At 36.3% G+C, this 16,051-nt stretch overlaps 1 long non-coding RNA gene across 2 annotated transcripts in view; it reads left to right on the forward strand.

The window, feature by feature from the left end:
- Nucleotides 1–336: 336 nt before the first annotated feature.
- The window catches only part of LOC121497043, a 74,206-nt gene continuing 58,491 nt past the window's right edge, over nucleotides 337–16,051 (forward strand). For both annotated transcript variants that reach the window (XR_005989388.1, XR_005989387.1), the window contains exon 1: nucleotides 337–544. This is a non-coding gene — a long non-coding RNA (uncharacterized LOC121497043). The remainder of the gene's footprint in view (nucleotides 545–16,051) is intronic.

Raw genomic sequence — 16,051 nt, forward strand, 5'->3', positions numbered from 1 at the left:
TGAACTTTTCCAGAATTGGTGGGCAGTTTGCTTAACCACATGAGAAAGAAGCATGAGCCAGATGCAGACACAAGCCAGCAAGAACCCAGGAACACCATTGCAGGCTGCTGGAATTCACAGACTCCAAATCTGCAAAGGAAAGCAGTGTTAGTCCATCCAGCTGCGCTGACAACAATGTTAACGAAATTCCCTTTATACAATGGTTTTGCTGAGGTCAGGTGATTACCTCACTAGGCCCTGCTTGCGAAACTGCAGCAGTCAGGAAAATGTGGGTTGGCTAGAAGCTCATCAGCTGGATAGCTGGGAGAACCAGTTTCAGAAAGCTGTCAGTTGAGAGATGTTTTCAACATATCAGCGATATGATATCCAGATAGCAGATTGCATGACAACTAGTGCAGCAAATAGATTGATTTTTTCTGCCCCCCTAGAAGAAAATGTTTGACACAAAGAGGCGACCCAGTGCTTGGACAGACTTTCTGCATGAGGATCATGCTGGACTTAGCACACTCGAGTGCCAAGCAGAAGGCGGAATCCAAAATGCCAGGTAATCTCACTTTTTAACTGGAAATCAAAGATTAAGTCCAAAATACAAGAATGTGTTTTTCAACAAATACTCTTTTAAATATACCAGTCATCTAATATCTTTAGGGATATACATAAAATATAACACCTTAAAATATAACACTTGTTATATGTCTTTGCAATATATATTTATCTTGAAAATCTATTTTTTCTTTTTCTCTTAATTTTCTAATATCACCTTACTTTATTTTTTTTCAAATGAGAACGTAATAATATCAAACTTCAAATAATGACATCTTTAATTCTTTTCAGAGCTATTTTTTATTGCATAGTTTTTTAGACAAGTTATGGTGCAGCACAGTTGATAGAATTCTAAGAAATTAATTAATCAAATTAATTAAACTGCCAGATGCTTAAATATGAAATTCTGTAAATTAGATATTGTTTTTGACAGCCACCAAAATAGAGTGTAATGATCAAATGAAAAATGTTAGTTCTTTTTCTTCCCCACCTTATCTGTTTTCGAATTTTTAGTGTACAACTTTGGATTTAGTTGGGCCAGAAATAAATTATTGGATTCAATTATGGAAAAAGTCATTTTCAGCCAAGAAGCCTATATGGTGGTAAAATGCCAGCTGTATGTCTCTTGGTTGAGTTGATGAAAACTGACTCAGCAATGTTCTTCAAAGACACTTAGAATCATGTGTTTTAGAGCTGTAAGTAATTTCAAGACTTTTTCTAGTTCACTGTGCTACTTTCCACAAGTTAAAATAATATTTCTGTTTTATTGTACCTCAGGTTCAGAAAGGTTAGATAAGCTCCTGGAGGTTTTAAAACTATTCTAGAGAGACCTAGAATCCAGGTTTCTGCTTCATAATACAATATCTTTGTGGTATTCCGATATAACAAATAGGTATCATATATGTTACCACTCTCTTTATCCATATGCATGGCAGTCACTGTTAATCAGTGATGACCTGCTTTCCTGCTGAGGATAGTAGCAAGCCCAGAAAACATCTTGTCTCATCAAAATAGCCGAGCAACCCACTCTGGAGAAAGGGTGAAACCAGTGTTGAACCAAGCTCCCTTAAAGGACATCCTTGAGGGGCTCAGAGTCAAGCCTTGTGACAGGAAATGTTTTTAACTAGGTCAAAAAAAAAAAAAAAACAATCAAGCTTATTAATTGCAACAATTGTACCACAGTAAGTGTAAGATACTAATAAAGAGGAAACTGTATATATGGGCAAGGGCTAGAAGCGGATATATAGGAACTCTCTGTACTTTCTGGTCAATATTTCTGCAAATTTAAAACTGCTTTAAAAACCAAAGTCTATTTTTTTTTTCTTTCTTAAGTCTGTAGATGAACTGACCTATTCCTATTGTTGATCTGTATGGATCATCACATGGTAGATTCACACATGGCCATTACTAGGAACCATAAATGCAACTGTGATGGACAAGTTAACCATACTTGCATTATCTGTTGAGTGTATTTTGAGGATGTGTTTGGAACAGGAAGCCTAAATACACATCTTTCAAATTAAACTGCCTTTGATGTGTATCCATGGTGCAAGTATTTTTTTTCCTTGATGATGGAGTAATTACCAAGGCATAATAGTTGTTGTCAAAATACTTTTTTTTCTTGCAGTTTCCCTAAAATTAGCAGGCTTAAGCTGTGTATTACAGAAGACAGTATACTTCAAGTGTGTGTACTATGATTCAAGGCTAAATAGGTCCCATAGGAAAAGTTTAAGAAAGTGATGTTGTTTAGCTTGGCAAAGAGGAGACTAAAGGGTGCTCTGAGAGTTGTGTTTGAAATATGATGATCTATTAAATGGAGGACAGTAACCAGATGTTCTTCATCTCCAGTGAGAAAAGAATAGGGAATTGACTCAATGGAAGATGTGGGTTTGGGTATAATAGTCCTTCCCTAATTAACCCCACTCCCTCTCTGAACCTTATTTTCTTTCATCAGATACTTGGATCTTAGCATATAGTATAAAATTCTATGTGTATTAATAGTCTTGCTTTGTCATTTACCCAAGATGTTTTAGGTTTTATCTGTCAGAGAGCATGTTATCTGCTATGAGCTAAACATAGTATATAAAATTTCTTACCAACTCTTCAGTAAGCCACCTGATAGCATGAACCACTTTCCTAAGAAACAGGTTAATAAATGCTTATGGTCTATTTGGTATACTGAAACTTTCTGAATATGAAAACAAACCTAACCTTACTTAAACCTTCCATGATGGGAGCAAAGAATTATCACAAACATCTCTTCTCTCTTAATCACGCCACCATGCCCATCACATATATGCCCCACAGAAAGCTTTTACTCATTTCCTGAGCTTTAACGTATTACCACATTTATCACTCATGTACCATATTCTACCTCATGACAAGTATTTCTTCAGGACAGAAGAGACACCTTGAATATTAGGTCATATCTTTGTGTAATATTAATTATATCCAAATCATATCATTGAGTAAATACACAGCAAACCTGTTATGCATAATATAATGATAAAATATAGATGCAAAAAAACCTTGATGCTTCCTCTTCAAGAGTTTACCCTTTAGAGAGGAATGAAGAAACTCAGGTATACATATCTCAGTTTGAGGCAGAGGTGGAGTAGGCAATGGGGCTTTTCTGAAAATATAATTCACCTTTGGAAACAAAGTGGAAATCATTGATTGCATCTTTAGGATCAGAGTGAGGCCTTTAAAAATAAGGGACTCAAATTGTTTCTTCCAAAGGCAAGACAGGAGTCAGGGACTTTGGTAATCCTCACACTCAAGAATTAGATCCTATGGCAGAAGCCCATTTCAACACAACTGTCAAGTAGAAAAGTAGGCATTATTACAAAAGCTTCAGAAATTAGGACAAGCTTATCCTTCTTTGTATTTCTTATTTTTGTTTCCAAAGTCTGTCTTCCTATACTCAATAAAACCCATAATGTGAAAATAATTTGTGTGCTTTAGAAGCCACCAGAAATCAGAACTGAAGGAAAATGTATCCACAGCCAACATGAGACCTAGGAGAAAGAAAACCATGGGAGAGAGAGAGAAATGTGCTGGGTGGCACAGCGGATTGGCGATGCCTTCGGCCCAGGGTGTGGTCCTGGAGACCCGGAATCGAGTCCCACCTGGGGATCCCTGGGTGGAGACTGCTTCTCCCTCTGCCTCTGTCTGTCTCTCTCTCTGTGTCTCACATGAAAAAATAAATAAAATATTTTTTTAAAAAAAGTAAAGAATAGACATAAACGGTGTTGGATCATTTGTATAGGAGACTAGTTGAAGAGTATAACACCTGTGCTAGTGCTTGAGAATAGTCTAGATCTAAAGCTGGCAAGGATGGTGGTGGATAGATGAATTTTCTAAGATCCCAGAGTTGGGAATCTATCTATTCTGAAATGAGACCTTATCCATCGTCACCCTGTGATGGCACAAGCAGAGATGTCCCATATGGATAGGCCCACCAAGAAGCAACCAATAGGAACAAGTGGGCAGATGTTGTCAGACAACTTAATCATTTTTAAAACAAATTTATTTTTTCCCAATGCACTGAAATGATTAATTTATTTGAAAACTTGTTGATTTCTTCACTGCTTTGCTTTTTCTATCATTTGAGAGCATTATAGGAGGATATTTAACTAACTGTTAAATATATGTAATTGACCACTGAGTACTTTTTTATCTGATTCTTATCCAGAAAGTTTATATATACATACACACTTATGTACACACGAGTTCTATATTCAAAGTCACAGTGAAGAGCTGGACTTTTACTTGATTTCCGATCTTCTCCCCAAAATTGCAGACATTGTGGGCAACATATTTATTATTGTCTTGACATGAGCATAGATTTTTAGAAACTCTAAATCTTGTTCTAAGTATCCACCTGGGTCAAAGCACTTGACTTAGTCTTCATGTAGGAAACAAAGGCGGGAGATAATGTAGATAAAATTAAATGTTCTTATAACCTGCAGCCCGTTGACAAATACTTGAGGCAGTCAGTATAGGTTCCTCCAGGAAGTTCCTAGCCGTCTTCATGTTAATGCCTTGCTAAGGGTAAAACAACCCTAGTTTTACAATAGGAAGGCCTCTGGTATCCTGTGAGTCTTCTTTAGCATATGAAATCCTTTTGTAATTTCCCTTACCTTTACTTCTCCCAACCCCAAAGTATGTAATCAGTTGCTCCTCACAATAACAGGGTAGCCCTCTTTCTGCCCAGGGGTCCTGTCCCCATGCTTTAATAAAACCACCATTTTGCACCAAAGACATCTCAAGAATATTTTCTTTGCTATTGGCTCAGGACCCCAGCAACACACCAATCTCACCAAAACATTCAAAAACAAAAATCATTCTCAGTCTACACTTCCCTTATAGGTTGACATTTTACAGATTAACCTTCTTTCTTGTCCTCAACCTTAGTCAAGGTCTTTTTTTTTTTTTTTTTTTTTTTTTTTGGTGTGTGATTGATTTTAGGATGTGAGTCAATAGCCGAGTTTAAGTGCATTCCAGGCTCCCCGCTCCCCTAGTGTCCTTGAGCAGGATCTTGTTAGCACCTGAAAAGTTTGGCACACACTAAGGCAATTAGCTTCCTTTCACACCTAAATTTACCTCCACCCCATGCAAACTTGCAGCTGTTCTCTTGCATTTGTTACTCAAATGATCTCCCTGGTAAACAGTGAATCATGAGGCTGAGGCAACATAACCGTATTGGCCTCCTAGGGAACTGGTCCTATCCCTTTAAAATATTCTCTTCACTACTTTTACTTGGGGAGTCATTTTCCACATTTAGCAGGAAAACTTTGAGCATTTTCAATAATGCTTTTCAATGTAATAATAGTGGAAAACAAATGAACTCCTTTAAATTGTTTACTTCTCAATGTTAGATTTTTCATTTCTTTTTAGCTGGTGATTAGCAAGTATTTATTTCATCAAACATGTATTTATTTAATGGTCAATGTATTACATACCATGTACAAAATAGTGTATTTTTTATTATGTGGAATAAAAAGTAATTAAAATCTTATTTTTTACCTGTTAGATACATAGGTATATACAAACAAACTATGCTTACACACAATATAAATAGAACTGTTGGACCCTGGCTCACGGGTGCCAACGTGTCCCGGCGGATGCCCCAGAGACTCAGACCCCAGACAGGCAGATGCAATTAGCAAGAGGGTTTATTGGACGTTTGCGCAAACGGGCTCTCCACCTCCAAAGAGGAAGAGAGCCCCGATTAGCAATTACAGGTATCTTTTAAAGGTAAAAGAAAAAAACCGCTTCAAGACAAAAGAACCGTGGGAGTCGCATGGCTTTCAGGTTACCGATTTCTCAGAAGGTCAACATGAACCTATTCAGGGACATTCCAATCAGAGTGTGGGGGGAAATGGTTTTCTTATCACAAACAGAATGCTTTTTGTTGCTAAAACTTCAGGAAGGCACCTGGATGGGCTGCCTCTGGATTAGGGCTGATCCTACTTACAGGGGGGGTTTTCTTCAGAACAATAGCTTTCATTGTGATATTTGACAGAGCTATATAGAGTTCTCAAATGGATCCTAAGAGTTCTAAATTAGGTAATATTTTTAAGGATTGAATCATCAAGTTTGGTCAAAGAAGAAACTGAAGAAGAAAGGTCTAGGCCAGACCTTGAATATGAAGATATTTGCTCATTTCATTTTTTTTTGAGGTTCAAATTCAGCATCTTTAGTTAGATGCCTACAGGCCATGAGTGAAATGTGGAGAAGTGGGGCATTCTAAGCAAAAGGTTGGTTTGAGTGGATTCATTTAGGTGGAAATCTAAACTAGTATAATGGTAAGAGAAGTAGACATAACAGCAAGCATCAACTAATAACTCAGTATGAGGAAGGCTTTCCTGCTGGTGAATGTTCAAGGGTGAGAAAGTATAAGAGTCAGAGGATTTTTAAGATATAAGAATATACAAGGAAAGCCAAAATTAGAAACCTTGACTATCCAAGAAAGGCATAAGGGTCTCTTAATGTCTGAGAAGGGAATCACAGGGTATAGCCTTCCATGGGCTTTGAACAATAGCAGAACATTATAGAATCAGTGACTAAATGCTACTCTTTCTGAGAAATCACTGCCTAAACTCTGTCAAAAGTTTTAAATTCTATCCCTGAAGGCCTTGAAGACTGTTGGCCTACTGTAGTGTGTCAGAGTCTATAAATGTATCCCTCTTATCTAATTTTCTGTATTAAGTGAGCAGGGTTAATCATAGCCACTTAAGAAAGATTATAGGTACCAGTGTAGAGGGTATCTAAAGTTACTAAATTTACAAAATATAGTAGTTATAAGGATGGGGAGTCTGTAGATAGTGAAACTAAAAGGCAGCAAAGAGGGTGACTGATAATACAGACTATACAAGCAGTTGAAGGTAAGCTGAAACATCAAACTTAAGAAAGATTCAGAAGTTGTAAACACTGTATTGAAAACTCTGTGTCATTAATTTTTACTATCTTAAAGAAATTTATAATTACATGTGTAATAATGTCCATAAGACATTCCTATATCTTTTTAATATTTGTTTTATGTGAATCATTCTGTATTCATATAAATTTAAGTAACTAATTTGCTACAGAGGTTTATAAGCAATGCATTGAAAAATGTATTTTATATATTCTCAGAAAAAAGGTTATTATTACCTGTGTCAATCTTTTCCTCTATCCTATCTTCTTGTTTTCTCTTTCTTCCTCTCCCCTCCTTTTCTTTTTTCTTTCATTCTTCGCTTCTTCTTCTTCCTTTCTTTCTTTTTTGTTTCTTTCTTGTTTTTCTCATGCATGAAGTATAACAACTCATGTTTTAATTCTCTTATTTTAAACACCTAGCTGAAAAGTAGGTTAATATGCATGGTAAGAATTTAAAATTTCTTTAAGACTTGTAATAAAACCACAGCGACTTTGCAATCCTGAAAATTATATTAGCCTTTCTGTGTCATCCTCAGACCTCTCTTTCTACATTTATAGCTGTCCTGAGTTTCTTCCAGGGAAGTACAAAGGCAAAGAGAATAAAACTCTAACTCTGCAGAATCTAGCCTTAAGTATAATCCTTGTGTTATATCTTTTTACATTTGAAATACCATTAGGTTAAAGCTTAAACAAAAAATCCGTATCACCCTCCCTGTTCTGAATTATGGTCCCTTTATCAAGCTTATTGCGGAAATTTCTTCATCATAATCAACATCCTCACTTTTCTCATCTGCAAAGACACCACATAAAAATTACCACACATTTAGGAGCTTAAACTAACACACACTTATTATTTCAGACTTTGTGTCTCCAAATTCTGGCCGTGGCTTAGTTAAGTCTTTTGCTTTCTTTTCACAAAGTTTCAATCAAAGTATCTTTTGGCTAGATTGTATTATCACCTGGCAGCTCAATTGGGGAAAAATCCACTTCCAAGCTCACTCTGTTGTTGGCAGAGTTCATTGCCTTGTGGTGGTTATATGTGACTGAGAGCCCCAGCTTCTTGCTAGCTGTCACTTGAAAGCCATCCTCAATTCCCCAGCTCCTGCCCTGTGGCCTTCTCCAGAAACAGTTCACAACATAACTCTATGCTTCCTTAGGCTAGTAGGAGAGCATGAACAAGTCCACTAGCAAGGCAGAGTGTATATGACATAACATATTCATGGGAGCGATATCCCATCACCTTTGCATATTCAGCTGGTTAGAAAAAAGTCAACATGTTACATCCACACTCAAGGAGAGAAAATTATACAAGAGCATGCACATCAGGGGTTGGGGGTCATCAGGTTGCCTTAAAATCTGTCCACCACAGAGTGGGTATGGTTTAACATTCAGAGAGTCTTCAATCTTGGAAAACAAGCAATCAGCATGGTTTCATCCATCACAGCCCAGCTGATCATCCCATCCATTTCACAAAGATCCCCAGAGGTAAGAAATATAGTGCTATAAAATAAAGATGATATTGGAGGGCAACCTGTTAGGTGACTGGTGAGTGATGAAGTTGCTGTTCATCTCGCCATTATTTGTGGTATGAGCTTCTGACTTCTAATCCTAGCCATGATTCAGGGTCTATTAATGATGACAGGCCTAATTCCTCTTTAACTTCTTCCCCAACTTTCAAAATGTAGATGATGATATACATCAATCTTAGAAGGGCAGTATGAGCTTTAGCATGTAAAGAATCCAGCCCAATTTTGTATAGAAATACTTTTGAGTAAGAATTCAGCAGAAAGCAGCATAAATCTTTAAAGAACTGGCACAAAACAGTGTTGGGGAGGAGATAGAGTTCTAATTTAATATAGAGAAGTGAAGGCTAAGGGGTGATTTAATTGCAATCTACAAATATAGGAGAAACCTTTGTAAGAAAAAAACTATTTTGCATATTCAAAGAAGCCCAAATTAGATTAAATTAAAGAAATAGGGGATTTTGTTTAGCCAACACATTTTTTTTTAAAGGCTTGAAGAGATTCTACAGTCTTCTTCATAAGGTGGGCTTTTTTTTTTTTTTTTTAGGTGGGCTTTAAATCTAAGTTTGGCATGTGTTTTAGTATGAATTGGAAATGTCCTTGACATTTTTTTTGTCTTTTCTTGGATCCTATTTATTAATACATCACCGAAAGTGTAAATTTCCTTCTAAAGTAAAGAATTAAGCAATTTTTAGTTCCTTATTCAAGAAAAAATGAGGTGAACTGTTCTGAATTTTGATGATATGAGCCAGTTAGCTTGAAAAGTGGTGTCATATTACCCAAGGGAAATAGCTGAACCTAAAAAGGTATAAAGGTACCTTTTGGTACCCAAATTAGGTCTGAGTTCTTTTGTTTGCATCAGTGGAACATTTGAATTTGTGACTGTACTTTTATATAAGATAGATAACTGTAATGAAAAGGCTTAAGTTGAGCTAACAACAATTTAGGAAACATAAATAGAAAGAAAGGAAGAGAGGGAGAAAACAAACAAATGAGTTATTATACCAGATTGGTTAGTAAGTGGTAAGACTACTAAATGTCAAATAATGCTTAACATCATAGACTCTAACAAGGAAGGTCATCTTGTCTAATCCAATCTCACAGTATATGCATGATTCACTTCAATACTCTTGACAACACTGATTTTTTCAAATCATTTCATTGGCTAAAGTCTCATCAGTTAATTTGTTCCAATGTTTCATGCTGAGAAAATTCTTATGTTGATCCTTACTTTTTTTCATAGCACTATTGTTTGTCCTCTGGACCAGTACATAGAGACTGTTTTTTTTTTTTTTTCTTTAGCATATATACCCCTTGCATATGTGAAGATGGCCACCAGGGTATTTCCTTAATATTCTCTTTTTTTGTCACTCAGCATCTAGGATTCTTCAACTGTTTAACTTATTAAGCAGCCTTAGGTTCTTTCAGGAGCTTCCCCCCAGCTCTGATACTGCATATTCTAGAGAAGAGATGGGATCATAATGGCCAAAATCCTTAGCTAGATATGAATGGAGTGTTGACTTGCCTATGAATTTAACTTCAAAACAAGTTGCTTAATCAGTTCATCACAAAGACACAGACTGGCTCATAAAACAACAGATGAGTGAGCACACAATAAAATCAAAGCTGCAAACGGCCATTAAACACTAAAGATATATTGTAGAGTAGAACTTGCTTAGGTAAGAACTTCCTGCCCAGTGCCATGCCATGATGATTAATGCGTGCATATGTGAACTTTATGAAAAAGATAATGAATTGATTGTGTTCTTAAATGATGCCATTTTAGACCTGTTTGGCTTCCTCTCCTCCCTCAGGAATCAACTGACCACACTCTGTTAGTTTAAACAAATGAACATTTAATGTTGGCCATTCTGCCAACCAAGTTGGGGGAAAATGAAATCATTTATCAAGGGAAAAAGAAAGAAAAATAATGAAATGGCTTCTGAGAAAAAGGTGAAGACCAAGAAAGGGAGGGTACTACAGAGACTGATTAAAGATATCGTAGAGGAAGTCTTGTTTTCATACTGTAGTTTCTGCCTATTTTGGTATCAGGGAGCCAATTTTAATCATATCATGAGTCTTGCTCCTTAGAAACAACCTTCTTTGGCAACTCTAATTTTAATACTATCTCCTGTGAACACATCATCTTCTTGATGGTCATCTAATGGATTGTGACTGATACAAAATAATTAGGGAATCTATAGGTGGAAAATGCAATTTGAGGGTCATCTGCTATAATAGATTAAAGGCTACTTTGGTCATATATCTAACATTTAACATCAATCCATCAATTGACTAATATTTATTGTACTTAGTACTATTCTAATAACTGAGGGAAGTACAAGGAAAATACATGTCATGACCTCTGTCTTCAGGAGCTTTTATAAGGTTTAAGAAGAAAAAATATGTGGCTAATATATATTATATTATTAATTTTATGTATTTAATGTTGATATATATCTATAATACATTTAATATACACACACATATATATATATATATACATATATACACAAAATGACCTGAGTATTATAATAATGAGAGCTATGGATTAGGAGAACTGAGAGAACCATCACTGTTGGACAAAGTATATTGTAAAGTGGTCTTAGAAGGCTGAGAAGGAAACCAGTCCTGTTTTTTCTGTGTGATTTTACTACTTATGTTAGTATCTCTTAAAGCCATCATGAATTACACATACATAATATATTCATATATTTATAATACATTATACATGTATAATTGATAAAAAAAATAACAAATCTTTCAACATAAAGATATACTGCCAGATAGAGGTTTCCATTCTAGCACAGTCATTGTACTCACACTCTGAGGATGACAGGGAGGACCAGGTGAATGGATGGGAAAGGGAATATTAAAAGATGGGTGCAACTTCTTTGGTGGTAGGTGATGATGTATCACCTTCAGCTGGCAAAAACGGTAGGTACAGAAATTCCCTTGGAAAGTTTTCTTTTTTTTTTTTTTTTTTCCTTGGAAAGTTTTCTGATGTTTATTATGTACTGAACTCTCATGTGCAATCTCACATCTCCTGGGAATAAGGCAGCTTGAATGCCAACTCTAAAGCCAACTCTAGATTTCAGTCCTCTAACTACTAAGACTTATCCATGGTCTTGCCTTTATGAGAAGTTAGCTATAGGAGAGAGGGAATAAGGTCTGGACTAAGCTGGAGTAAGTTGTTTTACTATTTACCATGGATAGAAAGAGTAGAGAACGGTTTCAGTGTTTCAGAGGCAGACTTTAGTACAGCAGTAGTGGGAAAGCATTAACATCAGCTAAATTAGTAAAGCCAAGAGAAGCTAGAACTAGGAGGAAAGAGGACAAAACAACCAGAGAAAATTAGCGAAACTGTGTCAAGTACAAGACCAAGGGTATCCAAGCACATAAAATAAATCTGATTAGGTGATGCTGTAACTCTGTCAAAGCTGCCCCAGTATGTTCTCCTGTGTTTCCTTTATAAGCAACCTGCCAGTTCTTACAAGGGTGTGGTATAGTTTTAGAGGAACTAAAGAAAGACAAATGAATTTTATTTTATTTTTTTAAAACATTTTATTTATTTATTCATAGAGACACAGAGAGAGAAAGAGAGGCAGAGACACAGGCAGAGGGAGAAGCAGGCTCCATGCTGGGAGCCCAATGTGGGACTAGATCCCGGGTCTCTAGGATCATGCCCTAGGCTGAAGGAGGCGCTAAACCACTGAGCCACCTGGGCTGCCCGACAAATGAATTTTAAAGGATCTATACTTGTGTCTCTAAAAGAAAAAAATGTATTAACATATGCTTATCTTTCAGTATACTAATCACACTCACGTAAATTGAGTGTAAAGACAATACAAGAGAAAACTATATTAAAGCTATGTATTACAACTATATTTATAATAAGAAAATATTGGAAACATCTTTATATTCAACAAAAACGAAAATATCAAGAAAATGATGGTATAGGCCTATAACGTAAATCACAAGATTAACATATTTAATGTCCATCTTTCAGTATAAAAAATATTATTCACCTAGTACCAAAAATCTTTTGAATATAAACTTGCTTTCTCATGCAGTTTCTTAAATGAATAGAGTAATAATTAATACATCATCATTGCTATAGATGAATATTTTCCTCCCATATAAAATTAGAAATTTCTGGGATCCCTGGGTGGCGCAGCGGTTTGGTGCCTGCCTTTGGCCCAGGGCACGATCCTGGAGACCCGGGATCAAATCCCACCTTGGGCTCCCGGTGCATGGAGCCTGCTTCTCCCTCTGCCTGTGTCTCTGCCTCTCTCTCTCTCTCTCTGTGACTATCATAAATGAATAAAAATTTTTTAAAAAAATAATAAAATAAAATTAGAAATTTCTTGTTGGCAGGGATAATGTCTTCCTCATCTTTCTACCCTTATAGGGCCTACTCTGTGTCTGATACACTGGACTAAATTGAACAATTGAGAATGCAGGAAATGGAAAGTGTTACAATAGTAGGAATCTTCTTTTTAGTTCTAGATTTTAGTATATTTTTTAATCATACTCTGTTAAAAGCTATCTGGTTTTATTTTCTTTGCTGATATCTTTACTTGTATTCACACCAGAAGTCAAAGAGGAAGTTTTTTCCAGAGATATAAATGATCCTTTATTGGTTTTTGATTATAGAAGTTGCATAAGGATTGATCAGTTATTTTTTTTTCCCTTGAAGACCCATTTGGCTATCATTTTTATAGTTGTGCTTCTGAGATGGAGTGTGAGGTGGGTGATAGCCAAATGTACTGGAAAGGGTTTTCTAATGGGCAGGAGGAAAATTGAGGAAAGACAAAGCTGCTTATATTTCTAATCTGAGATGGATGTGTTTGAGCAACATTTACAGATATAGTGATCTTCCAGGCTTTCCCAGAACCAGTTTGTCAAGCTTATCTAAAGGCCTGTTACCGGCTCCAGCCCTGTCATATCTCCCTGACCCAAGATGCATAGCCATTGTAGTCTCCCAGTGGTCACTTAACCCCTTTTGAGGCCTGCCTTGGCTGTTAATGTAAGACTGTTTCTACCTCCTGGGTTTCTACTTCTTTCTTTTTCAAATGACTTGAAAGAAATCCAGATTCTATCATTTATTTTTGCATTCCAATATGCCTTGAATATATATTACCAATACGTATTCTTCTATTCTCCAAGGGAAGAAAATGATTGTTCTCACACAGAAGGTATAGAGGAAACTCCCACCACAGTGTACTGTCATATCAGATAATCATTTAATCACTGACTAAATCTAAGACACTGAGATCAGAGGATTCAAGAACTCTGGGAGACTTTAAAAACCTTTCCAAATTAAGCATTTATTGTTACTTCAATGCTTTCTTGCTACTTAATTTTCCTGAGTCTCATTTTAGGAGAAATTTGCTCCTTTAGCCTTGCACACTTCATCTCAATCAATACGCTATTCTCCCTAGAGGTCCCAAATTATTCTTTTCAAATGTCTTTTTTATCTACCCTTGGAAACAACACAAGCAAATGGAGTCTGACTTCCAGCTGTCAAATCAAGTGTTGAGGCAAACCCTGTGAGCGCGAATCACTCCATCTTGCCTTGTTCAATCTGGGTAATGTGGCACAGTCCCAAAACCTCCCCTACCACCAAGAGAGAGAAAGGAGTAAAAGGCAGATTGAATAATTTTCAAAAGTTGGAAAATTTGTTTCTCTCTTTTAATTATACATTATTTATTCACACATAAACTAGTTCCTAAATAGTGAATCCTCATTTATGTTCTTTGGACTTCTTTGGGTTAAGATTTGGAAATAGGATGTTTTAAGTGGGCTACCTTGTTTTTGTTAAGAATTGAACTCAAACTTCCATATGTTTCCATCCCGGGAATCCATGCCCTGGAAAATGTGGTAACAAGGTCTCACTGATTCTTTAAGGGACTAAAACTTCCTGGTTAAGGCAGGCTAATAAATGTAAACTATTAATCACATTGTTGACTATGATAAAGAAAGGTCTGTTTTCACAGCAGCATTATTTGGAAATTGTAGGGATAATTATAAATGTTGGCTTACTTATATCTTGACTTATATGTTGCTTCGGTTCAAAACAAAATTGTATTTCCTTTAGGGCCTAATTTCAAGGCAATTTAATGAATTTTTCACACACAAATATACACACACGCATACACACATAAGTGTTAGTATTTTATAGTCAAACCTAAAGATCAAGTCTCCCTGCTTTGTTTGAAGGTCCAATTTCTCCCATTCCTGTGTAGCTTTCAGGAGATCCTATACTGTGCAAGGTGCAAAACAAACAAAACGTCTTCATTTTTACCCTGATGATGATTGTAGAGTGACAGTGATGATGTTGGAAGTTTTTAAAATAAAAATACCTAACCAGGTTGAGACATTACCCAGATATGTTTTGTGTGCTCTCCATAATATATTCACATTTAAAAAAAAAAAAACAAACTGGTAAAACAGGGACAGCAACTCTTTATTTTCCATTCTTCACTGTCCCAAACCCTTGGACTCCATCAAAGTGCACCTTGAGCTCCACCTCCCACATTGTGTTCCCCACTGGTGCCAATCTTCCAGCTAACTCCATTTCCCCTTTGTAAACGCTCAATGTGCTGACCTATTTAAAAATATAACTCAGGTGCCTGGCGAACCATGATGCCTGCCAGCTCTTCAGATAAAGAGGATCCACTTATTAATCTGCTCTGTCTCCATCTGCCCGCTCAATTGGGATTGACTGCTTGCTGTCCAGACTGATACCAGGGAAATCTGATTGAGGACAAGAATCTCTTTGTACGTTTCCCCCACTGATACGGCACAACAGGTCTGTTGCAGCCAGGGAGTTAAGCTAATGTGACATGATGTCAGATGGCCTGCCATTGTACGTCAGAAATTAAAAAGAAAATATTCTTTCAAACTGGAATTCCTTATGTGATTTTTATTTCCTTGGGCTTTGAGCAGATTGAGTATTGAATTGCTTGACTGGAGCCCACGGATAATTTAATACCTGCAACATTCATCCCTGGGTGAATTTCAGCCACATTTGACTTGTTCAGCATGGCGTCTCAGTTCTAACCATTTCTTGGAACTCTTGTAAATATTGATTGATGAAATCCCAAAGAAATACTTTTTCTAGCTCTGATTCTGAAATGCTCCAGAAGGAAAGACTTGATCTCTGTTTTCGATTTTCCTACTCCATATCTTGTGGTGTGAGAAGTAAATAAACATTTTGGACCTTCTTTTATCCTTCTCCAGTTAGAACAGTCAATTCTTACAACTTGAAAAAGAAGTGATGTGATCTGATCCACCAACGTGGGACTAACAAGAAAGCAAGTAAGCAAGAGTAGCAAACGTATAGACTCAAACCATATCAGTGGAATCAAAATATTATTGAATATTTCCTGGGAAGCTTTTTGAGTCTCCCAATTTGAGGTATTGGCTACATAAGGTTAATTATCCAGAAGAATGTAAACATAGTTTATGGTTAAAGATGAATGTAAACGTAGCATATAGTATATGGAACTACATGGTTAGCATCTCATAAACATAGTATTCAAATTTTAGTATGTGGTTGT

Source organism: Vulpes lagopus, chromosome 1 (assembly GCF_018345385.1).
Source record: "Vulpes lagopus strain Blue_001 chromosome 1, ASM1834538v1, whole genome shotgun sequence".
NCBI lineage: Eukaryota > Metazoa > Chordata > Mammalia > Carnivora > Canidae > Vulpes > Vulpes lagopus.